The sequence below is a fragment of the Lynx rufus genome, unplaced genomic scaffold (genome assembly GCF_022079265.1).
Source record: "Lynx rufus isolate CCGP_SWC_20201006 ecotype Redwood Valley unplaced genomic scaffold, mLynRuf1.p SCAF_22, whole genome shotgun sequence".
Classification (NCBI taxonomy): domain Eukaryota; kingdom Metazoa; phylum Chordata; class Mammalia; order Carnivora; family Felidae; genus Lynx; species Lynx rufus.
Genome location: NW_025814837.1, coordinates 23,868,286 through 23,895,218, shown reverse-complemented (window position 1 = coordinate 23,895,218; position 26,933 = coordinate 23,868,286).

Sequence of the window (26,933 nt, the reverse complement as noted above, 5' to 3'; positions counted from 1 at the left end):
CGAGGTAGTAAAAACAGCCTTAAAAGTTCAGTGGGAACACTATTGCCGAGGTTGATTTTGTGCTCAAATTATTTTCTCTTGTGGATTGACATCCGCTCTCCTGATGCCCTAAATCATTTAGGACCAGATGAAGTGGCAGGACCAGGCAATTACTCTAAAAGTTTCTTCTTGAAAGTACCACTTGTCATTTTAATGTGTATTTCATTAAACAAACAAAGTCACACGGCAAGCCTAATGTGAATGATGCAGCAATGGGGTGGGAATGTTTTAATTAAATATATAATCTGTCATATGTAGAGAGAACATTTTTCATTATTTCCATTGTAAATGAGGAGAATGGGAAATGAGAGAGTGGCCAGATCAGTTGATTTTTTTTTTAAAGGGAGGTAATTGATGATGTTTAATTATGATAGGGAGGACTCACTGTAAAAGAATTACTGAATATATTGGGAATGAAGGGGTGGTTGATATTTTGACGTTTCTAAGAAATAGAATTGAAATCATGAGGAGTGGCTCTAGCCCTAGGCAGGAAGAACTTCTCCCTCACTAATGAAATGAAAGTTAAAAGAAAAGATAAGAGATAATCTAAGTAGACTTATATTTTTATTAGAAGGTACTGGTTGGAATTCCTGTATGTATGAAGGGTTCTTTTGTGAAGTAGAACACAAGAAATCTACTAAGACAAGAAAATGAAGGAATGTTTCAAAGGTCCAGAAAAAAATGAAGTTTTGAAACATTCGGAAGAGAGGGTGGAACAAAACATACAGTCAAATTGCTAGATAGTCCTGAGGGTCAATTTTATTTTGCTGATGATAAAGTTTCAGCATCACCGTCTGCCCTCTTGTGAATTCTCCATCTGTATCTGCTCAGATGTAGGCAAAATAAAGCAGTTGAGTTGCATCCATAGTTGGGGCTTTGCCAGAGGCAATGAAGAAATAAGAAGGACAAAAGATAATAAGTTTTTGGCAAAAGTGTAACCGAAATTGCAAACCATGGAATCCAAGCTGAAAAAAGAATGAAGTGAAGGTAAGGAAGGTGTGTGGTACTGGGACGAAGGTAGATCAGATGAGAGGTTTTGATGAGGGAGAAGGGGAAGTCCTTGAACACAAAAGCTCAGAGGAGAGGAAGTGTAGGTAGTAAGTGCTCTTAGAGGTGGTGTTGAGGAATTTGAAAAGTTTAAAGTGTGACAGTAGAGCTGGAGAAGGTGGCTGAGAGCTTGGAGGGGTTATCCACTTGTATGCTAAAGATATCCATTGTTCTAGAAGGAGAGAGAGACTACCTGCTGGTGCCTACGGCTCTGATGAATAACCACTGATCTGATTACCTGTAGCTTCTGGGAACAAGGAGCAATATATGGAGGCCTACCAAAATATGATTCTCACTGGAGAGCCCTTTTATCTCCAAGAAGGTAGGGATAGTAATGGTATATAGCAGTGGAAAACAAATAAATCTAATTTTCAGAAAAAAACATTTGACAAAACCCAACGCTCATTTGTGGTCAAAACTATCAGCAAACTCGGAATATAGAGAATTTCTTTAATCTGATAAGCAACATCTACAAACAACTCACTACTAACAATAGACTTAATGGTGAAAAAATGAGAAGCTTTCCCCCTAAGATCAGGAACAAGCCAAAGATGGCCCATCTCACCACTTTCACTCAACATTGTACTGCAAGTCCTAGCTGATAGAGTAATGCCAAAAAGGAAAGAAAAAATACGCACATTGAGAAAGAGGAAATAGAGTCATCTGTCCATAGATGGCATTATTGTTTCTATGTAGAAAATCATAAAAGAATTGACAAAAACATCACTGGAGCTCAGAAGCAATTATAGCAAGTTTACGGGTACAAAACCATAGTAGCATCTACATTAGCACGCTAACTGAAGTACTTAGATATAAATCTATACAAATATATACAGGATGCGGCACCTGGATGGCTCAGTCGGTTGAGCGTCTGGCTTCGGCTCAGGTCAGGATGTCGTGGTTTGTGAGTTCAAGCCCCGCATTGGCCTCTGTGCTGACAGCTCAGAGCCCGGAGCCTGCTTTGGATTCGGTGTCTCCCTCTCTCTCTGCTTTTCCCCCACTTGTACTCTGTGTGTGTGTGTGTCTCACTCTCCATCTCAAAAAAAAATAAATACTATAATATATAATATATAAGTAATATATAATATATAATTAATATATAATATATAAGCAGGATCTATATAAGGAAAACCATCAACTCTGATGAAAGAAATCAAAGATCTTAATAGATGGATGTTCCATGTCCATGCTTAGGAAGAGTCGTTATCATTAAGATGCCAATTCTTCCTAATTTGATCAATAGATTTAACACAGTCTCAGTAAAAATCCAGGCAACCTTTCTAGTGACTACCCATGAACTAATTCTAATGTTGATGTGGAATATTAACAAGACTCAGAACAGCCAATACAATAACTGAACAAGAATAACAAATTCAGAGGACTGACTGCTGGTACTACTTGACTTCAAGACCTAATACAAGGCTACGCTAATTAAGATGGCAAGGTATTAGTGAAAGAATAGGGAACAAATAGTTCAGTAGAATGAAACAGATAAATAGACTCATACATTTATAATCACTTGGTCTTTGACAAAGGAGCAAAGGCAATGCGATGAAGAAAAGGTAGACTTGCCAACAAGTGGTGCTTTGGTAATGAGACGTCCTTATACAAAAATAATTTTGGCAGACATTACAGTTTTCCCCAAAAATAAAATGGATCACAGATGAAAGTGTAAATCACAAAACTATAAAATTTCTAGAAAATAACATAGAGGAAAAAAATCTAGGTGACCTTGCTTTTGATGATGAATTTTTGTACATAATACCAAAAACACCACCCATGAAAGAAAACAGTAAGTTGGGTCTTAATAAAATTAAAAACTTCTCTGCTGGGGAAGGCATTGTCAAGAGAAGAAGAAGAGCCACAGACTGGTTGAAAATAGATGCAAAAGACAAATCTGCTAAGGGACTGTTAACTAAAAATACAAACTCCTAAAACTCAATAGTAAAAACAAAACAACAAAAACAGTGTAACTTACAAATGAGCAAAAGAGTAAAACAGATACTTCATGAAAGAAGATAAACGTGGGGTGCCTGAGCGGCTCAGTCAGTTAAGTGTTGGACTCTTGATTTTGGCTCAGGTCATGATTTCATGGTTCGTGAGATCGAGCCTGGCACCGGGCTCCATGCCACAGTGCAGAGCCTCCTTGAGATTTTCCTTCTCTCTCTCTATCCCTCTCCCCTCCTTGTGCGCGCACTGTCTCTCTCTGTCTCTCAAAATAGGTAAACATTTTTTAAAAAGGTATCCATGTGGCAATTATAATATGAAAAGATGATCCACATGAGTGATTATTAAAGAAATGCAAATTAAAACAATGAGATACTATTACAAATCTAGCAGAATGGCCAAACCCAAAACACTGACAGCACCAAATGCTGACGAGGATGTAGGGTGATAGGAAAAACCCTACCTTGCTGATGGGAATGCAAAATGGTATGGCCACTTGGGAAGGCAATTGGGCATTTTTTTTTTTTTTACAAAAATGAACATATTCTTACCATATGGTCCAGCAGCCATGGTTTTTGATTTATCCAAATGAGTGGAAAACTCATGTCTACGCCAAAAGCTGCACAGAGATATGTATAACGTCTTGATTCATAATTGCCAAAACTTGGATGCAACCAAGTTATTCCTTAGTAGGTGAATGGATAAAGAAACTGTGGTACATCCAGATAATAGAATAGTATCTGTACTAAAAATAAATGAGCTATCAAGCTATGCAAAGACATAGAAGAAGCTTAAATGCCATATTACTATGTAAAAGAAGCCAATCCGAAAAGGCTGCCTACTGTATAATTCCAACTATGTGACTTTCTGGAGGAGGTAAAACTATGGAACAGTACAAGACTAGTGTTTTCCAGAGATTTCAAGGGAGAGAGGGAAGGATGAAAAGAGCACAGAGGATATTTAAGATAGTGCAACGAGGGGTGCCTGGATGGCTCAGTGGGTTAAGCGTCCGGCTTCAGCTCAGGTCAAGATCTCACAGTTCATGGTTTCGAGCCCTGCATCGGCCTCCGTGCTGACAGTCCAGCTCTGTGCTGCAGCCTGCTTCAGATTCTGTGTCTCCCTCTCTCTGTGCCCCTCCCCTGCTCACGCTCTGTCTCTGTCTCTGTCTTTCTCTCTCTCTCTCTCTCTCTCAAAAATAAACATTAAAAAAAAAAAGTGAAACTATTCTGTATGATAGTATAATGGTGGACACATGACATTGCATGTTTATCAAAACCCATAGAACCGTACAACACAGAGTGAGCCCTAATGGAAGCTATGGACTTTAGTTAATAATAATGTATCAGTATTGGTTCATCGCTTGTAACAAATGGACCATCCTCAGGCAAGATGTTCATAATAGGGGAAACTGGGTGCTGGACGAGGAGAGAGTTAGGAGGACTTTCTATCTTTTCTGCTCATTTTTTTTCTGCGAATCTAAAACTGCTCTTGAAACAAAGTCTAATACTTTAAAGAAATTTAGTATTAACCCCCTTAACTTAGCTCTATGGAGGAATCAGATAGATGTTTAAGTGTCTTGTGCCTGTCTCAATAATCAAATCTTAAAATGATAGATGTAAGGTAAACGTGCAGACTCTTTCATTGTTATACTAAGCTATCAAACGTTTATTAATGCTTGGCAGAATAGGTGTGAATGTGTGTATATATGTTTGTATGTGGCATACACACACGAAGCATTTGTGTGTTTCTCAGCATTCAAAATACTTTTGGAGGGGCGTCTGGGTGGCTCAGTCGGTTAAGCGTCCGACTTCAGCTCAAGTCACAATCTCGCGGTCCGTGAGTTCGAGCCCCGCATCGGGCTCTGGGCTGATGGCTCAGAGCCTGGAACCTGCTTCGGATTCTGTGTCTCCCTCTCTCTCTGCCCCTCCCCCGTTCATGCTCTGCCTCTCTCTGTCTCAAAAATAAATAAACGTTAAAAAAAATTTTTTAAAAACAAAATACTTTTGGAAAAGTCAGACTATGAACATGGATAAAAGATGATAAGGAAGAAAATTAAAGAGAGTAACTTAAAATCAGGTGGTAAGAAGTGGTAAATTTCAAGGATACAACATGTGTGTGTGTTCTAAAATTGTGTCATGTTCGTTACTCTTTGTCTCTACTTCTTTGGTGCAAACATTGACTTGTTTCCAAAAATTTCCAATGTCCATCTTCCTCCCAAAACCCATTCCTGCTCGCACTTCTGGTGAAGAAAAGGTACACCCAACTTCAGAGAAGCCCCACTGCCAGCAATGTGGTGTTTTACCCTTGCTATGAAAACTGCATTCGTGGTGGTTTTAAAAACCCACCACGCCATTACTTGAGTGTTCAATATCGGCCAATGTCCTTGGCACAGAAAGTATGCTCCCAATTAATGCTGATCCTCCTCAAATGTGGCCAGCAAATGAGCCAATCTGTTTTAATGAAAGGAGGAAGGAAAACTGTCCTTTTTACTTGTCAGCTCGACCCCAAAATACTGAGTGAAGTATCAGAATGGTTGCTGTGCCTCTAAGAGTGTATTTGCTTTTAAGGTTCATTTGGTAAATCAATTCAATGAAAACACAGCAGTGAGGCCTCTGAAAGCAGGGTCATAGGAATGCACTGTTCACAGAATGAGACTCAGTGTGCCCCTTTTGGTATCTGCTACTGTGATCCCTCTTTCTCGTGAAAATCTTGGAAATTGTGCGAGCCTGTCTTGAAGTACAGACGTGTCATTATTTGGTAGCAACATAAATGCTACATAAAATAGCATTTTGTCATACGTGGCATTTAAGATACTTCACTGCAGTATTTCCCAGTTGATGTACCTCTAGATAATTTCATTGTGTTTTTCACACTGAAGAATTTTGTACATGATCAAGGGTGTTATGTAAGCGTATAAAATAAAAATGATGTATGCATATGGAAGAATTTCAGTGTATCTTAGAAGAGTTTATCACATTCTTCTCCATTAGGCATATAGAATATTAATGGCACCAAAGTATATTGCATCTTTATATAAAGGGAGGCTGTTACAAAATAAAATGAAATCAAGTGAAGATAAAAAATACATTTGATATTACAATAAAATAAAGCTCGGCTTCCCTGATGAATTAGACTCAACTTTTCATTTACTGTTACCCTTAACTATTTATAGGTTTAAAGTCCCATCTTAATTTTATTGTACATTTTCTTATCAGAGGAAAGATACACTATATCAAAAATTATATCATAATCCTAATAATTAAAGTAAAAGTTCTGGTGTTTATATGTTTTGTTCTGTTGGGGTTCTTTCCCTAAATGAACCAGATAATTAATCCTGTTCTCCAGAGTGGAAAATTGGCCTAATTAGACCAAGGTCAAAATGCAATTCACTGCTAAGGTTAATTAATTCTGGTCCCCTGGCTAGGATTAATAACTAATCTAGCCATCTAGTGGTCAACATTTATGAGTTTGTATTTTACAATTATATTAGAGTAGGTGGACTATTTTAATATTGGCTTTCATGTTTAAGAGAAAAGGATACCAGATTTTTCTGTGCCCGTTGCAAGCTGTAGATGAATGCTAAGATGATCACAGATTGCCTTGAAATTAGAAATGTTTGTGTGTGCCCTCTGCCTCCACCCCACTCCTAAACCAGTGAGTTTCTTGTGGGCAGGTCCTTGTTGGATTTACCATGATTACCTCTGCGTGCCTAGCACAGTATCTGAACAAGCTAGACTTTCCATAAATCTTAGTAAATGAATAGGAAAAATGGGCCACTCTGGGAATGAAGTCAGAGTCACATATGCAGTTTTATAGTGAATGCTTCCCCAAATAAAACAATGAAATGATGGGCAACTCTACCTTCTTAATCTGTATCCGTATGTTCTGATTTATCTGTGATCCAGTGCCCCAGTTCCCATCTCCATTGGCCCCTTCATTAGTGTTACTCATTTTCCTTTGTATCTCAAAGGCACCCTACCCTTTTGACCCCTTCTCTGTCTTCATGTTTTTTCATAGCCTTTACAGTTGGGCTTCTTGGAGGCATTGTCTTCACTTAATGTCTTCTTTTTCTTATCTTCCATGGCAATGACTCCTCATTCTGGGACCCTCTGGTCTCCACTAAAACTTCTTTGGCCAAGGGTCCCCTGTTTGGTGCCAGATCAAGAGGTCTTCCTACCTGGACTCTGAATCAGCTGATACCATCCGCCATGTTCTCTTTCTTTACCTTTGGTTTCCAAGACATGAATACCACTTACTACTTTGATTTTCCTCTTGCGGGTCTAATTTCCAATCCTGTCAAGATTTTCATTACCTAACTCTTGGGAACCCAAGACTTTTTCTTGCCTTTGTCTTACGACACTCAGAACACATTCCCTGGGATGGAGGAGGAGACCTCCATGGCTTCCTGTAGTTGTTAGATACTGTTGATGCCTATATCTATATAGCTCCCACTTAAAAATCTCCCCTGTATAACTAGGGGTGCCTGGGTGACTCAGTCAGTTAAGCGTCTGACTTCAGCTCAGGTCATGATCTCACGGTTTGCGCGTCCAAGCCCCCGTGTAGGGCTCTGTGCTAACAGCTCAGACCCTGGCGTCTGCTTTGGATTCTGTGTGTCCTCCTCTCTCTGCCCCTCCCATGCTCATGCTGTCTCTCTCTGTCTCTCGATAATAAATAACGTTAAATTTTTTAAATAAATAAATAAATAAACAAACAAACAAACAAACAAACATCTCCCCTGAGCTTCAAGGGGAGCTCTTTTTTTTTTTTTTTTTTTAATTTTTTTTTTCAACGTTTATTTATTTTTGGGACAGAGAGAGACAGAGCATGAACGGGGGAGGGGCAGAGAGAGAGGGAGACACAGAATTGGAAACAGGCTCCAGGCTCTGAGCCATCAGCCCAGAGCCCGACGCGGGGCTCGAACTCACGGACCGCGAGATCGTGACCTGGCTGAAGTCGGACGCTTAACCGACTGCGCCACCCAGGCGCCCCAAGGGGAGCTCTTTCTATTGGAATTTCCAATTGACATTTTCGGTACAAAATGCTCAAAATGAATCTCATTATTTCCCTGCGATTAAACCTGCTATTCTTCCTGAGTGTCACATCTTTGTGAGTGGCCACATCATCTCTCTGGAGACCCAACTTAAAGTTTAGGAATAACCTCCCCCCGTCAGTAGCTCTCAAACTATTGAATTTTATGGTCTTGATACTCTCCAGGGCATTTCCTTCTCTCCATTTTTTCCCATTGACTCTGTATTGGTTCAGGGGCCTACCTGGTATCATTTCTTGCCCGAATTACTTCAGTGGCCATCCAGCTGGTCCCTTCGTATCAATTCCCATACCAGTGTAAATGCAAAGCTCATCGTATCACTTCCCTCCTCCACACCCTTTGATACTTCTGTCGCCCTCGGTGTAAAGATGAAACCCCTAGGACTGGTGTTCATGTTTCAGCCCTACTTACTCTGGAACCTCTTTCAAGGAAGGACAGAGATTATGTCTCATTAATTTTTATACCCTCAAAAATCTAGCTTAGTGTCTTTATACTTAATTAATGCCAAAAACATATTTTCTCAATACATAGGCAAACAGATGAAAATACGCATAAGTGTTATTATGCTTTAATACATGGGAGAGAAAGTACCTTATGAAATAAGATACGTGTAGTTTATTTGTCATTCTATCACCCATAGATTTCTTAGAACGTGGTTTCCCTCATGATAAGTATAGTCCTATTAAGCTGATGATTAGTGGAAAACTTCCTGGAAAACATTTTGAATGGTTAGAAATTGATTACGTTATGTTAATTTCAATGATAGAGTGTTTTTTATCCTCGTTAAAAAGTAATGATTCATGTATGATATTGACACCTTTTTTTTTAAATTTTTTTTAACGTTTATTTATTTTTGAGACAGAGAGAGACAGAGCATGAACGGGGGAGGGGCAGAGAGGGAGACACAGAATCGGAAGCAGGCTCCAGGCTCTGAACCATCAGCCCAGAGCCTGACGCGGGGCCCGAACTCACGGACCGTGAGATCGTGACCTGAGCTGAAGTTGCACGCCCAACCAACTGAGCCACCCAGGCGCCCCTATTGACACCTTATTAACATAAACAGTTGTATCATTAATGATATTATTAAAAGCATATGGCACACCCATTAGGCTACTTACTTTTCATACAGGTCTTGTGATATGGTGTAATTATCCCTACTCTAAAGAACTGAATCACCCTATTCCCTTCTCTTACATTTCCAGATTAAAGCAGAATCAGTCAGTTTGGGAGTTTTGGACCCAGCCAACGTGTTTTAAGGACTCAATGGCTTTGGTAGCACCCTGTGATACAACAAGACCATCTTAAAGTCATCATGTTTGATGACACTTGGAGTTTGGTGTCCCTTTGCCCTTCTGTCAGTACCGTTCATTAGGCACAAGCAGCCTGCCTGCCTGCCTGTCACAGAGTTAAGCAACGTACGATCAGATCTTTGCAGATTCTAATAATTCAGGGAAAATGTATTTCTGCTGGGAATATCTGTCTTGCGAAAAGAAACACAGGAAAGGAGGAGGATACACACAATGTGGTAAATGAGTACATTTATAAAAATGTATACAAAACATGCATATATTTATATTTTCAAAGAGACTTTCTTAGGACTGCGGAAACACGAAAACGTGCTTGCATTCTCTTTTTCTTAAGTGGGTGAATGAGCTGTGAATGATCAAAATAGAAAGGGTAGGAAGTGAAGCTGAAATCAAATTCAGAAAAGCCTCCTTGGTACAAGAAGTTATACTAGCATCACAGAAATAGCATCCTGACACTCACCTGTAGTGATACAGTCATTTTACGTAGTGATTCATTGCTTTCTCCTGTCTGGAGAGATTAAAGGAAGATCTCGACCATTGTTTTTCTGCAGAAGCATATTGAGTGATTGCTGTTATTTCTGGGTAAAATGAAGGGAACAGTGATTTATCGCCAAATGTTTCAAACAGGATCGGTGCCAACCTATGCCAATTCTGTTGGATGCCATCTAGGAAATTTGTCTGAGGAGACACTTCAAAGGGCAGAGGTCTTACTGGGCCCGAATGAGACAGTGATTCTCGTCACTCCTGCCATTTGTAATGAACAGGTCAATGTCTCCCAGATTTAAACTAAAGACCTTCCCAAAAAGGCCCATTAAGCAATCTCTTTGGATAACTCTAACATTTAATAATGAACAGAGTTACGCTTACTTAGGGCAGGTAAGTAACACTGTGATGTTGGTCCACCTTTTTCTTCTGCCCTTAGGAGTTGTGAAGAAAGCTGTTTATCATTCTCTACAAGCTGCTCCTGAATAAAGCCGTTACTAACTCACCCCTCTGTGTAAAACAACCTGCTATCTGCAGACCCACTGTCCTCACAAGTCTAGGAAATCTGTGAGATTTATTGTGATCTTGGATCCCTAAGCAAAGTGGCTGCCTGGACAGTGTGGGTTCTCATTCTTGTAACCCCAAAAATGTATTATTATTATAAGAGGATAAGCTACTTTTGAATTTTATTGTTCCAACTTGGGCCAATTCTTGTGCTTCTATATTCATTCTAAATTAATGCTGTGAGCTCTGGCCTCAAGATCAAGAAACTGGATTTGTGGTCCTAGTTCAGCCAGTAATGGCCTGAGCAACGCCAGCAAGTCTCTTTTGGGGTCAGTTTCCTTATTTATAAATGAAATACGCGAACTAGATCAGAGTTTTTCTTTGCACATCTGGATTGCCCATGAAGCTTTGAATAAGGGTTCGCCCAGACCTAGTGAATTAGAATCTTCGGGGACTGGATTAAGGAACCCTCCAAATTTTCTTAGGTGTTTTTATGCACTGTTTTCTATCTTAGAGCCGCTGATGTACATTTGATGTCCCCGCACCTCCCCGCTCCTCAATTTCATGTCTGTTCTCTGAGGGTCAAGCATTTCCTTTTCATCTGCAAAGGTGACTATTCCTCTGGCCCATTTTCCTGAGTGGTGTCATGTGCATAGGAAATATTGAATGAGTCAAGACAGTAGAAATCATGTTTATAAGCCACTTCGACTTGAATCATCCTTTGCTTTTCTTAAACCAGCACATATGGGCATTAATGATAACTTGCGAGTCAAATGATGCAATCAGTAGTGTCTGAGCTCAACAAAAAGAGAGCCACGTCATGCCATGACCTGACTTGTGCTACCTGTGCACCTGCATCTTGCCTACCCTCTCCGACTTGAACTTGACGCTTCTGGTTATGATCCCAGAGTCATTCTTCCACTCGTTTACTCATTCTTTCTTCTGTAAATATTGACCCAACACCTTTTAATTACCATACACTTGATAGGAGAATGAATTCAGTGGCGAGCCTAACTGAAATGGTGCCAGCTCTTGGGGAGTTAACGGGCCTGTAAAGTGTATGGAGAGATAATGATTTGACAATAAAAAATCAACAACAACAAGGAGTGATAGAAGTCCTAGGGCGTGCCATAGGAACATGGGAGGATTAACTAACCAAGTCTACATAGTTAGGAACTGTTTCCCCAGGAGGTGAATTTTAAGCCCGCACAGAACTACTGAAGAGCATTTAAGCTGAAGGAGGACATGCTCAAGTCCAGTGAGAAGGCTCCGAGTGTTAATGGAGTAGAGTTAGAGTCAGATGGCAAGCACTTAAGGAGTAGGTGGAGGGCTGGGAAGCATAGACATTGAATACCGTGTCCGTTCTCTTCCTGGAAATCTTCCCTCTGCTTGCTCCCTGTGCGTCTGCCTCAGTAATACACGGACGCCATGATACTGGCCAATTGCTGGGTACTGTGGAACTGAGGTCTTTGAAGGCAAAGGCGGTCTTGTTTTTTGTATCTTGAACCTCAGTGCAGCACAGACCGTGAGTATGCCAGATTGCCTCTCGAACGCAGCCTCTCCCCGTCTCTGTCTCCATCTTGGCTTCCCTTCTACCACTGCCCTCATGCATGATTTGTTACCAGAGCGTTCTGATCCCTAATCTTGATCCCGAACAGGTCCTCCTACACTCCATTCTTCATTTGGTATCCAAAACAAGTTGTTTTTCTTGTTTTATCTTTTTTTTTAAAAAAAAAAAAGGTAAATATTTTAATTCTTGTGGAAATGCTTCAGAAGGTTGGAGGATAAAAATTTCCCATGTGCCTTTTCTCCCTTCAGAGTTTCCTTTCTGACCCTGGCTTCGGCATACTTTGTATTTCATCATGTTTTCCACAGCAAGCGAAAGAATACCTTTCCCTCAAACTTTCCTACACGGTGAGAAAAATCAGCATCTCACAAGTCAAAGTGCAGAGGTAGAATGGTTTCTAGGCTCAGTGTCTCAGGGCTTGACTTCCTCCTAATGGGTCTGGCTCAGCCTTTCTCAGTGTAATGCCTCACTCTTAGCCTGGTAGCAAATGGCTACCGCACCAGCTCCAAGTGTCAAGTTACTTGATAATGTCCAGAGGGAAGAGAGGGACTTCAGTTTCTCTTGTGGCTTTCCTAACGAAGTTATTTTTCCAGGGGAAAGCCCAGCTGCTTACTCTAATGCTCATCATTGGAGAATGAGAAAAATGGAAGAGTCACTGTGATTGGTTTGGCCTAATCAGGATGTCCCAGCTGGTCTGGGGCTGGTGTCATCTCCTGAGCCAGGAGGGGTAGATGTCTGAATGGGGTTAGGCTTCTGTGGGCAACTAGCCAGGGGCCCTTATTGGTGGGTAGGCAGGTAGCGGTGAGAACTGCCCTCCATGCTTTCCTGGTCTCCCCCACACCTCTTCCTCTCTCAGGAATAAACCACTCTCAATAACCCAAATATCCTAGCCTATCTGGAAGATTCTTTGCTACTTCCTATATTCCTTCCCTTGACTAATTCCAGGCTCTGCTTTATAGTGTATTTTTATGCAGTGCTTTTTCCAAAAAAAAAACGATTTAGGTTTGATACAATATAACCATCATTAGTACATTTAAATATGAAGCATGCAATCTTTTTTCATTTTACTAAATTAAAACAGAAGAGTATGCATTTCAAATGTTTGATGGCTGTATCAGTATAAATTATTCAAGTTGAAAACTTAATAAAAAGGAGAGTACTTTGAAACATCAATCAAGGTAGATGTGTTTATCAAATATTCAGGATTAAAAAGAAGCCTCCAATTTAAACACACACAACTGGCTACTGTTCCTTAAATGAAAATGTTTTCTTTTGTGACCCTCCTGTTGTCTGGCAAGAACAACATTGGTCTGCCTGTTTTGGCCTCTTTTTATGGCTCCGTTTTTTTCTTCCTGGCACCTCCCAGGTTGCCCCGTGGTAATTAACCACTGTTATGACCCTAATCCTCACCCCTTGGGTACCACAGCCAAAGGACCCTCAGGTCTCCTGCCTTCTATTACTGGTGGATGTGGGTGCGCTCAGCTTACCTCAGTTCAAGTGCATCGATTCTTAACCCTTACTTCCCTTTGATGGAAGCAGCAGCTTCCCCCCCCCCCCCCGCCCCCGCCCCGGGCTCTTTTCCCTTGTTTTTATCCTAAGAACAGTTGTTTACTTTTCTTCCCATTACTTGGCAACTTTATTGCCACTGACAGTTACTGTGGTCATGTGATGTGGGAGCTCTGTTTCCTGTGGGTGATAGATTCCCTGACTGTTATTTATGGCTGCCATTTTGGCTTCCGGGTACAATGGCTACTTGCTCTCATAGCTCTTATTCATTCTCTCTCTCCTTCTCTCTCCCATTATTCCTGGTGAAGGAGGAGTATCTTGATTATTTGGGGTCTAAAAGTTGTGGAAATCAAAGTTTCTTCCCTCATTGCCACATTCCTCCTAGATTCCAGTAACATATTATGTTACCGGCCTAATGAAAATAGACCAGTATGAGCTCCCAACTCCGCCTGTAGCCAAGACTCCAGCGTTAAATTAATCAAGTGAGGAAACACTGGGCTTTGTATTGGTTCAAAAAGTGTTGTAACGTGTATAAAAAGAAAACAAATCATGATTCCATATGCTATTTTCTATTTCATGCATATTTATGATATTTCAAGTGTATTGTGTCTCACATTTGCTTTTGAGCTGGAGTGGAAACCTAATTACAATTTGTAACATTTTTACCATGGACATTAGGATCTATATCCCAAACACACAATTTACAAGTGAACTTCCAATCACAGCCTGCAACTAAGGTGGAGACAGCCTGTACATGAAATCATAATGGCAGAGACGTTATGTCTTGTTTCCTCTTTGATTGTTTCAAGAACAAATAGAGCAATTTCCATTTTAAAATTTAATAGTGTAAAAAATGTCTCTGTGTAGCTGAACTATCACTGAAAATTATGGAAAAATATTTCACAGTTACAGATCCTTAGGGTCTGTTAAAGTTCTAAGTGTTTGAACTAAAATGGATACCTGGTATCATCATTTAGAAGAAATAGTATGATCATTCCTTCCAAAAATGTATATGATTTCTGGTTAAAAACACAATTTGAGGCATCCCTTCTGCTCCACCCTTAGCAGTGATTTAAAACAAATAGTGAAAAAAAGGAAAGTTTAAAAGACAGAGCTAGGATTCAAACCAAGATAAATACAGCCCTGGGGAGAAAATGAAACACAGATCTGGGCTTGGGCCCAAAAAACAGGGAATGGTGGGTGACAGTGTGCTCCTTTGGGGTTACAAAGACTGATAGATCCCATATGGAGGAAGAAGTGGACCAAGGCTCCGTGTTTGGTCTGTCTCAAGGGGCTGGAGAAGCTACTCCCAGGCATTCCCCAAAACCATGACCTCTATGGAGCCACATGAACAGGGAATCAATCTGCAGGAGGGCTTGGTGACTGTCCCTAATGGAAAATTCCTTTGAGGCCTTCAGGATTCAGGTTAGATGTTTTATCGTCCAGGGTCTGTATTCTTGCCTCCTTTTTCCTCTGTGATGACAGAAGCATGGCTCTTCTTTCACTTTAGTGCCAATCTGTCACCTGCACTTGGATCTCGTGCACTCCAGCCTTGTAGGAGACAATATCAGGGAGCTTCTCTCTTCTGTATCTTCGACTCCTTGGTCTTCGCAGTCTTTTGCGTGATTATTTAGACATACTCAGTTGACCCTCTGAAGGTCAACTTCAGAAACTGACCAAAAGAAATTTCTTTAAAGAAATGATTTCCTACCTCCATGTCTTGCTCTGTTGTTCATCAATGCCTTCTGTGATTCTTTCTGTAAGTCAGCAGTTAGGGATGCCTTCCTGTGAATTAAGAAGGGAAGTGATGGAAGAGAATGAAGGTAGGAGTAATGTTGGAGCTGGGATGTTCCCCTCTTTGGCGAAGTAGGTGGCTTATTCAATAGCTAAGAATAAAGAGGATGGGAAAGAGAACTTGGGAGTGGCAGCATGGCATGAAGAAGTAAAGAGTACAATATGGAAGCTTTGAATGGTCGTTCAAAAAGAATTTCCTTATCTGATAGTAGGTAGACCCTTGACTGCTGTTGCGGACCCTGTCCAGACTCCAGATGGATATTAAAGGCTGCTGGCCACAGTTTCTCTTTTATGACCTGAGGAGTCTCTCAGAAATGTGGGCATCACTGATCCTCATACCTTAAATAGGGTGACGTTAGGAAGCAGGAGCCTCATATCCTTTGTGCCACTTATATGCAGCTTTCTTAGTAAAATAACGTGCAAAAACCTTAAAACTAGTCTAAGTCATCATTTTTTTTCCTTGCCAATTTGAGCCTCAAGTATCCTTTCTTGTTTAACCTACGTGAAAAACTTTGAGTCGTGTGAAAGTTGGGAATATTTGTTGCAGACAATTGTGAAAGGAGGTCCATTTAAAGGAAAAACAAGGAGAAATTACTTCTCAGAAACCTATTGACCCAAACCTCCTCTCCAAGTCCCAGGCCCCTGCAGCTCAGCAGGTCAAAATATTAACTAATCTCTGCTCTCTAGACCACTAGCATTTCTTCCAGAATCTTTCCGTTAAGGCATCTTCTTCCTCCCAGGCATCCACACTAGGAGCTTGGCACAGACCTCTTGGTACTGCCCTTCAAACCTACTGAAATAGGCAGCGTCCTCCACTTTCCCGCAGCTACAGTTCTATTTCTGTCTCTAAGAAGTTCCTTCTTATTGGCCCTCTACCTCAAGTCCCATCACCCCTATGCCTGTCCTTCACACTGTATGAGTTACCTGTTTAATCAAGTGCGGGTCTAGTCAGAATTGCTTTAGAATTTGCAATTGGGTGTGGTTTCTCCTTCTTTAAGGCAGGGCTGCCCCATAGTACTTTGAGTGATAAGGAAACATTCTGTATCTATGCCATACAATATCATGGCCATGGGTCCCACATGGCTATTGAGCGTTGAAATGCGGCTGGTGCAACTGGGGGATTGAGGTTTCGCTCATATTTATTTTTAATTTAGACATAAGCAGACACACACGGATAGTGGCTATCATGTTGGACAGTGAACGTCTAAAGGCTGACATGAGAAATTTTCCGCATGGCACGTGAGATCCTCCGTGGACCGATCACAGCTTCTGCGTCTTCCCCCTCCTCTCGCATCTACTTAGCACCTGTGCTGTAGTCTCACACAGCTACTTATCTCTCCAGAACTCCAAAAGGACCTCATGTTCTGGCTTATTCTTTATGAGTGTTGACCTGTGTGTATTTTGATACATTCTTTTATTCTTAGCCTCCTGTGAACACCTACGAATCCTATATGGCTATGCTCAAACGTCCTCAGGCGTAAGTTGACTTCCTTTTCAGAGTTCCCATCCCAACTTGTAGATTCTTTAATAAAGCATTTAACGTACTGCCTGGAACTTACTCATTTCCTTATCTATTATCCTATGTCTTATTTTCCCCTTAAATGCTCAGTTAGAAAGTAAGTTTCAAAATTATTACCTATGATAGATTACTAATACGTGGGGGGGGGGGAGTCAAGCTAAATTTCAAATGAATTATGAAAGGGATGAAAAATAAAGTAAGGAGTAGGATCACTACAATTGCCACCACTATATACTTTAATGCATATAAGTCTTTTGAGGGAATTTAAGGGAAATAGCTGACTTTGACCTTCACAGAACATCTAACATTTTCCTTAACAATTCTAAACTGTATTCTTTAAGCTCTTACTTTGTGCATATTTCTAATGTTTATATTTGATGTCAAATCTCTCAAAACTAAATGATAAATTTTCCATTGAGCACACCGTATATCTTCCAAGGTTACACGAAAGTAAACTGCTTTTCCTGGATTTTCCATCCATTGATTGGAGAGAGGAGGATGATTTTTTAAAATTTTTTTGACATTTATTCATTATTGAGAGACAGAGAGAGAGAGAGCATGAGCATGAGCATAGGAGGGGCAGAAAGAGGAGGAGTCACAGAATCTGAAGCAAGCTCCAGGCTCCGAGCTGTCAGCACAGAGGCCAATGTAAGGCTCGAACTCACAAACTGCGAGATCGTGACCTGAGCCGAAGTCAGATGCTCAACCGACTGAGCCACCCAGGCGCCCCGAAAGGCAGACGATTTTTTAAAGTGATGCACTGTGGCAGGAAAAAAAATTGTCAGTTAAAACTGCTAAATACAGCCAGCCTTTTAAATGTTTTATAATCATTACAAAAAAAATCAAAGTGAATGAATGATATTTTTGAAATTTCCTGGGAAAATAACTTCCTGCTCATTGAAATACCTTGGCACCATTCTCATCTTTTGAGCTCACTGGAGGGTGAAGAGAATAGCATCCTTGTCCTGATTTTGTGGAAAGCAAAGCATTCTGCTATGATTTTGAGGATGATATTACCATTTACCATTTTTTAAAAAGTGATTAGTGAAAAGAGTCTGCTCCTTAGTACCTATTCAAATTATTCTGGTTTCATTGACACGATCATGTGCAGGAAGTTGAAAGGCTTATGGCTATTAAACAGAGTTGAATGTTATAGAAAAGGAATACATAATGACTGGGTTTCTGTTACTTTTTATTTTTACTACGAAGGGTTTTTTAGTAGAGTCAGCCAGCTTTAAAATTATGGACCATGAGTTATTTGACAGGCAAATCTAGAAATGCTGGCAATGGCTTTGGTGGGAATGGTCTCAGGAAATGATTTTGAGAGAGAATCTAAATGTTAACCCAGGTACTCCTCTCTTTATTCCTTTCTGATCTTCGCAGGATGATTGGGAAAATTTTCTATGCTCCAGAGCACCCTGTGTACATGTATGTTTATCACTTAATTTATCAGGTTGCATTGCCGTTAGATGTGTATATTTCTGCGGCCCCACTGGCCTGAGCTCATGAAAGCGAAGTACCATATATTAGTCACCATTGGAGCCCGGCACATTGCCTTAACCTAGGGATGCATTCAGTAAATGTGTCCAGGTGGGAGAAGGATGGGGAGAGGATTATTCTGTGGGCAAAATGAATGATGAGCATATTCTCGTTCAATTTTAAGACACCTAAAAGCTCCCGATTTTAGGAGACCTAAAGACTTTAAAGTAAGAGCCCCGATAAAAACTTAGGGCCAAACTTGTATTTTAAAATATCGAGAACTCCTTCTATATTAAAGATATGAAAAATGGGAAGTCTACCCACTTCGGAAGTATTTCCTCATGACAAATTTGGGACCTTTGAAAATATTTAATGGACATTTCAAGAATGTATTTTTGCAGCTTGGGAGTATTTTACGCCATGTGCTTTTTTTTTAAGTTTATTTATTTATTTTGAGAAAGACAGAGACGGGGTGAGTGGGGGAAGGGCAGTGAGAGAGGGAGGGAGAGAATCCTAAGCAAGTTCAGCACTGCCACCTGTGGGGCTCCAACTCCTAGATCATGACCTGAGCCTAAACCAAGAGTTGGATGCTTAACCGACTGAGTCACCCAGATGCCCTTATGCTATATGCTTTAAAATAATACCCGTTTTAAGAGTTCAATATTTTTTTTAATTTTTTTTTTCTCAACGTTTTTTTTATTTATTTTTGGGACAGAGAGAGACAGAGCATGAACGGGGGAGGGGCAGAGAGAGAGGGAGACACAGAATCGGAAACAGGCTCCAGGCTCCGAGCCATCAGCCCAGAGTCTGACGCGGGGCTCGAACTCACGGTCCGCGAGATCGTGACCTGGCTGAAGTCGGACGCTTAACCGACTGCGCCACCCAGGCGCCCCACGAGTTCAATATTTTAATAAAGTGATTTAAAGACCAGTTAAGAGAGTATCTGCCAATGGCCATTTGTGCCTCCTAGAATGTTACACAATTTCAATTATTGTTTTCAAGTCCAATAATATTCGTTTAGCAGACACTGTTTATGTTGGAATAATAGTTGCCATGTGAATGAGGGAACAGGTGTGGTTCTTCCCTAATTTTGTCGCCATGTCCTTGCTACGTTTTATTTATATATGAATTCCGCATTCCAGGGTTTCCTGAACTAGAGGGTCGTAATGGAATTTACTTGTGTTCTCATCTGCATCACTAATCTACTCAGTGTGACAGCCACGTCTACATCATCCTGATCTACCTCTGACTCTGCTGGTTATATGTTTTAGAGAATTGTCTTCTGACTTGGTGAATTTACAGTTGGCGGTTTGGAGTGGATACCCATGAAGTCACCATTCATTGTTGCATTACTAATTTCAGAGATTAAAAGATGATTTTTGAAAAGGCTTTGCCTCAATTTGCATCTTGGCAACGAAGATGTGGCCAACTCCCTCAAGAAAACTCACCTTCAAAGTGTCATGTGCAGCCCTTGATCATTTAGGGACCTTGGGTGCTGTTTCCTTGACCGGTAGCTACTCACACTCCACTGTGCTATGCTCTCTCCTTTACCTACTATCCCCAATAATTTTTTTTTGTTGTGCATCTCAGAGCCTAATCATCCTAATATCTAACTTCATTTTATAAGTTCTATGCTGAAACCTCTTAGTCTGTTTGGTTCACCAAGTGAAAGGATGGAATGAAACTTGCTGCTCAGAAATGGTAAAATGTTACTGTAAAACCATTGCCATCTTTGTTCGACCGAACAGAAGTGGGTATCTAAAATGTCATGAATTATGCTATGTGATGTGACAATGTTGGGGTTCAGAGCGAATGGTCAAGAAAGAATTCTTGAAGCCTCTTCAGTGCAAAGAGAGTGGTTTTATTAAAGCACAGGGACGGGACCTGTGGGAAGAAAGAGCTGTGCTGGGGCTGTGAGGAGTGACTGATTATATGCTTTCAAGTTGGGAGGGGGTTCGGGATAGTGTAACTCTTTAAGGAATTTGGAAGCAAGGTTTACAGGACCATGAATGGCTAGCTATTGTTAGGGAAAGGTCTTTTACTACTATCTACTAAAACCTTAGTCATGAGTGCCTTCAGATATATGTCAGTAGGCCATATGCTCCGAGGATGATTGCTAACATATATCTGGGGGGTAGAGATAAAGGAAGCTTCCAAAAGATTTTTTTATGTCAAAGGAGACTCCTAGCATGCTGGAGATCAGGATAGTGTTAAGTTAAGGTTGCCCTCTGCCCTTAGCAAAGTATTAGCATCGAGGCAGTTGAGTTCCTAGAGGAAGGTCACTCTGCCCGTCTCAAGGACTTGTCAATGGGCTGTAAATTGTAAGGAAATTTAATTTTTTTTTCTAAATTTCTTTCGCCTTTGTTCTCCACATCATTAAGCATTGGTACAAGCATATAGATTGAAAAAATTATAAGAATGAATGAATATTTACCACCATTAATGTGATGTTGCATTTTCCACTTTCATTAATATCAAGTACAAAATTCGTTCTTGATTTTTTAATCTTCTAGAAGTGTTTTGCGAATTTTTTTCCTGGCTTGCCATAATGTGTTGTTCTGATTTATCAGTGTTGGTTTTAACTGGATTGTGTTTTTCTATTGGATATGCTCTTTCTAATCAAATTTTACGCAAAGTCTAATAGAATTGAGCAGAGCAGATTCTCATTACAAAGTCATGATGGTAATGGGGCACATGGGTGGCTCAGTCAGTTGAGCATCCGACTTCAGCTCAGGTCATGATCTCACAGCTTGTGGGTTCAAGCCCTGCGTCGGGCTCTGTGCGGACAGCTCGGAGCATGGAGCCTGCTTCGGATTCTGTGTCTCCCTCTCTCTCTGCCCCTAACCCACTCTCATTCTGTCTCTGTCTCTCCCAAAAATAAATAAACATTTTAAAAAAACTTAAAAAAAAACAAAGTCATGATGGTAATAATGAAGTGACCTGATTTCCTTGGACCTTCATGTTTCCTGCTTTTCTTACCTACCTAGCATTCCAAAGTAAATCCTTTATGTTGGAGAAATGGAAGTGTAGCTAATAAAATGGAAACACCATTGTGGGAATTGTGACCAATCACTTGCCTTACACGTGGAAATGAAGGCAAGAATTGCCCTTAGTCCAATATACAGCTTCCTCCAACCCGAAAGTAGAGTGTTCCTATGTAAGCTTTCTTAAGCCAACACTTTATAAAGCAAAGAAACAGTTGCCATTAATTTATGTGAAATCTTTTCTAAGAATTCCCAGACCCAAAAAGTAAACTCATTTGGGCTTCTCTGATACCTTCGGGCACATCTTGCTAATAGAGTCACAAAATAAATCAAAGTAAAGCACAAATGATCACAGATACAGTTCAAAGTTGCAGTGGCTTGGCGAGGAGATGCTGAGAGTAGTTTCCAGGCTGGGAGCTTGGCGGGACCACCCTTGCTGCCTGAGGACATGCTACCTCTATACAGCTCGCTGCAAGACAAACACCGATCACTGTTACCACTTTTCATCTATTTTTGTCAGAGCAAAAATCGTCCTCAGATTTCTTTCAGTTGGCAAAAATAGGTAATCATGTAGGTCTTTCATAAAAGCGAAGTGGCCTAATGCAAACTCTCAAAAAGTAGGAGATACCCTGTATACTAAAGTCAATCAATTATAATTTACCTGTGATCTACTGGAGGCATTTGTCTCAAATAGAATAATGGTGTTCAGTATCACCGTAATTAGCTAAAATTGTTTTCAAATTTCTGGCCAATGCAATGCAAAAGTTCTACAAATATTAGAAACAGTTAAATAGTGATTCTTACCCTTTATAAGTCATGTTCTTAAATATATTTTAGAACAAAAGGAATCAAGTGAAAAAAATCATTTAATACGATGTTGGTAACTTGGCAAGATATAAGATAAAGACATTCAGTGATCAAATTTTGTGAACATTTCTTTTAGAAAATAAAGTGGTAATATCTCATTCGTCATAGCAAAATTATATGAAATAACTAGTAATCACCTAAGAATTACATACAGTCCACGTAAATTGAAAAATCATAAAAGAGGGGCGCCTGGGTGGCTCAGTCGGTTAAGCGTCTGACTTCGGCTCAGGTCATGATCTCACGGTCTGTGAGTTCAGGCCCCGCGTCGGGCTCTGTGCTGACAGCTCAGAGCCTGGAGCCTGTTTCCGATTCTGTGTCTCCCTCTCTCTCTGCCCCTCCCCTGTTCATGCTCTGTCTCTCTCGGTCTCAAAAATAAATAAATGTTAAAAAAATCATAAAAGAACTATTTCTGAAAGAGAATAATACATATTGTAGACATTTTAATTCTCTACAGTTTGACAGATTTATTGCAATCCTAACAAAACCTTCAAAAACATCTTTTAAAAAAAAACTTTAAATATTTTGGGGCATGTAAGTGGCTCAGTCAGTTAAGCATCGGGCACTTGATTTTGGCTCGGGTCATGACCTCCTGGTCGTGAGATCCAGCCCTGCATCAGGCTCCATGCTGAGCATGGGGCCTGCTTGGGATTCTCTCTCTGGCTCTCTCTCTCTGCCCCTCCTGGACTTGTGTGCATGCTCCGTGTCTCTGTCTCTCTCTCTCTCAAAATAAACATTTTTTAAAAATTTAAATATTTTTTAAGCTCGCTAGAAATATTGAGGAGGAAATAAAACATAAAAATGAGTAAGGAGGTCACAAGTCAGCCCTGCGTGACGTTTGTTCCACAGTAATGGATATCATGTGTTGTTACCTTGAGAATGGACAGATGAATTAGCCCAGAAATGGATGCTGACATATATAGAAATTCACTATGTTATTAGAATGATCATAAGTCTATGAAGAAGAAAACAATTGTTTAATACATAATGTTAGAATACTTGGCTAACAAAAAAGAATGAAATCAGTGCACACCCTCATATAATGCAGTAAAATAAATCCTTAAGAATTAAAAAGATATTTTTTAATGTGTGTTTATTCTGCGAGAGAGAAAGAGTGTGAGCACTAACAGTGGAAGGGCAGAGAGAGAGAGAGAACCCCAAGCAAGCTCCAGGCTCAGCACAGAGGCTGACACGGTGCCCAATGTTACAACCTTTAGATCCTGACCTGAGCTGAAATTGAGTTGGACACTTAACCACCTGAGCCACCCAGGTGCCCCAGAAACTTATTTTTTAAAAGAGCATTTGAAGAAAGCTTGATTTAGTATTAATCAAATGTGTGAATGGTAAGGAAAAAACTTCATGTGTTTCAAAAATTATAAAAAATAATACAAAAACACTTAATATGAAAGTTCTTCAGCTCCTGGGTATCAAAAATCTCCATATAAAAAAGGCATAACAGAATGTGGCATATTTATTATGCAAAATTATTATAAAAATTAAGTGGAAAAAAACTAAAGTAACTCGATATATAAATAGGCATAGGCATGGACAGTTTACAAAACAGGAACCATGATGATCAAACATGTAGGAAGTTATTCAGCCTTATAATTAATAAAATAAATGCAATTAGGTTTAATTTCTCATCTATTAAAAAAAAAAGCCCACAATAAAAGTAAAGCTACTCATCATCACTCCCTAGAGTACTGTGCAAATAGAATCTATACTATTATATACAATAAACAAATAACTAATATACTTGTTCTACAAAAGCCATAATGAACTGTATACCCACTGATATCCTCAGTCTTATTTCTTACACTCTGTCTAAAGAAATCTTTCAAACACATTAATCTTTTTAAAAAAATTTTTTTAACGTTTATTTATTTTTGAAACAGAGAGAGACAGAGCATGAACGGGGGAGGGGCAGAGAGAGAGGGAGACACAGAATCCGAAGCAGGCTCCAGGCTCCGAGCCATCAGCCCAGAGCCCGACGTGGGGCTCGAACTCACGGACCATGAGATTGTGACCTGAGCTGAAGTCGGACGCTTAACCGACCGAGCCACCCCTCAAATACATTAATCTTAAAGCTTTATATTTCCAAGTTTTGGAAACCATAGGGAAAAACACAGGTAAACTACAGTACCTCCATTTAAGAAAGTATTATGCAGCCATTAAAGATGACAGTTAATGGGGGCACCTGGGTGGTTCAGTCAGTTAAGCATCCGACTTCAGCTCAGGTCATGATCTCCCAGTTTGTGGGTTCGAGCCCTGTGTCAGACTCTGTGCTGACAGCTCGGAGCCTGGAGCCTGCTTCGGATTCTGCGTCTCCCTCTCTCTCTGCCCCTCCGACACTGACATACACTCTCTGACTCTGTCTCTGTTTCTCTCTCTCTCTCTAAAATATAAACAAACATTAAGAAGTCAAAAAAAAAAAAGATGACAGTTAACAAAGGCTGCATAGCCCTCAGAAAATATTTGTAATCCAGTTGTAAACAAATGGACACAAGATACAAAATTGCATCTGCTTATAATAACAGTGTAGAATATGGTTATTTAAAAAGCCTAGAAGGAAATACATCCATAATATTAACAGCTGTGTTTGGGTAATGAGACTCTGAATTTATAACTTGGACAATTAAAAATATATTGATATTCAGGGCCTTTTGAAGAAGGAAATGATTTATCTAGGTAGTCGAACTATCACTATGTTGCTGAATTCCCTATAAAGCTCTTAGGCAAATGTTTTTCAACCACAGTGAGCCCCTCAGATCTTCTTTATAATATCAAGGATGCCAACACTTCCAGGAGGAAGAACTACCAATGGAAAAACAAACAAACCTTGCCTTCCTGTCTTTCCACTGTCCTAAAGCTAATTTATTAAAATAGATTTCTTGTAAAGTAGATTTCCAAAAGTGACTTAATACCTAAAGGCACATACAGAAATCGGATTCTCCATGTATATGTGCTGATTATTCTAAGGCAATGGTTAAGTGAGAGAATATTTCCTCCCAGTTTGAGTCTTGGCAGATGATATTAACATAATTATCTAATTCACCAAATTTGACACCCAGTTGTAAAATACACTGTATATACCATGAAGTCAGAAAAAAAAAATGTTCATAGTTACAGCCAATGGCATATCATAGTTTCAGAAACATCCTTGTTCTGGGGTGCCTGGGCGGCTCAGTTGGGTAAGTACCCAACTCTTGATTTCAGCTGAGGTCATAATCTCACGGTTCGTGGGATCGAGCCCCACATTGGGCTCCATGCTGAGAGTGCAGAGCCTGCTTGGGATTCTGTTTCCTCTCTTTCTCCTCCTCCCCCTGCCACACATCAAAAAAAGAAGCATCTTTTGGGGCGCCTGGGTGGCGCAGTCGGTTAAGCGTCCGACTTCAGCCAGGTCACGATCTCGCGGTCCGTGAGTTCGAGCCCCGCGTCGGGCTCTGGGCTGATGGCTCGGAGCCTGGAGCCTGTTTCCGATTCTGTGTCTCCCTCTCTCTCTGCCCCTCCCCCGTTCATGCTCTGTCTCTCTCTGTCCCAAAAATAAATAAAAAAAAAAAAAAAAAAAAAAAAAAAGAAGCATCTTTGTTCCATAGATGTTAATCTTTTTAAATGCATATTAAAATTGATGAAATCAGCGGGGGTGGGGAGGGGAGCTAAGTTGCTTACAATCATTCCTCCTTTATCCTGTTCAGGAAAAGATGTCTGAAAGCAAGCGAGAAGAGAGCAGGACGTGGACCTCCAGGGTGGGCAGGAGGTCCGAGCGGATGATCATTGCTTCTGTGCTGCTTCCTTGAGCAGCTTGCCCACAGGCTCAGTCTGTGTTTCTCTCTTCCACTTGACTGCTCATAAATGCCCCGTTATCATTCATTGCCAATAAAAAGGAAAGTAGGTATATAGTAGGACTCTCATCTAGAGCATCGCCATGGGCGTGTGCGTGGCTGCACCTCTGCTCCGGATGACGAGCGCTTGAGGCAGAACATGCCTCTTGCAGACCCTCTACCACTTGGTTTCCTGTCCCGCCTCCCAATGCGTGCTTTCTGCTTGAGCTAAATATGCCGTGGCGTTAGCGCAGCTCTCTGATGCAAGTGAGAATGGCGTTGGTATAAGGATGATATTGAACGTTTCTTAATTTTTCAGTATGTCGTTGAAAAACAAACTATTTGATACACACCTATAAGCAGTTTGGAGAGAACAGCGGTTTGTAGCTTGAGGCCGAGTACCATAAACACCTTGTCCTTATTCATGTTAAAGGTCCGGCAAAATAGAGCATGTTAAAGATGTAACAACAAAAAATAAAAACCAAAAAACACAGGTGCCTAAGTAACTCAGTCGGTTAAGCGTCCGGCTCTTGATTTCAGGTCAGGTCATGATCTCATGGTTTGTGGGATCAAGCCCTGTGTCGGGCTCCGGGCTGACAGTGTGGAGCCTGCTTGGGATTCTCTCTTCTTTTCTCTCTGCCTCTCCCCTGCTCACTCACATGCTCTCTCTCTCTCTCTGTCTCTCAAGATAAATATATTTTTTAAAAAAACTGCACAATAGGAATCCACTACAATATGGTAACTTGAGTCTGCTGATATTTCTGGCAACTCTTTTATTAAATTCGATGGACTTCACTTTTGAGGTTACAGAATTGTTGCAATAATCTCAGTGATAATCCTAATATATTTTTAAAGTATTGGAATAGGCATGTGTGAGGCATTATTTAAATATGGATTATTCAAATACATTCTGTAATGATATCTGCTCATGGTTTAGCGGGCACATTACAGTGCTTAAAAGGAGAAAAATACACATTGTCATGTGATTCTTGGGGCTAGACGCTCCTTGCTTTCATCGGTCAAAC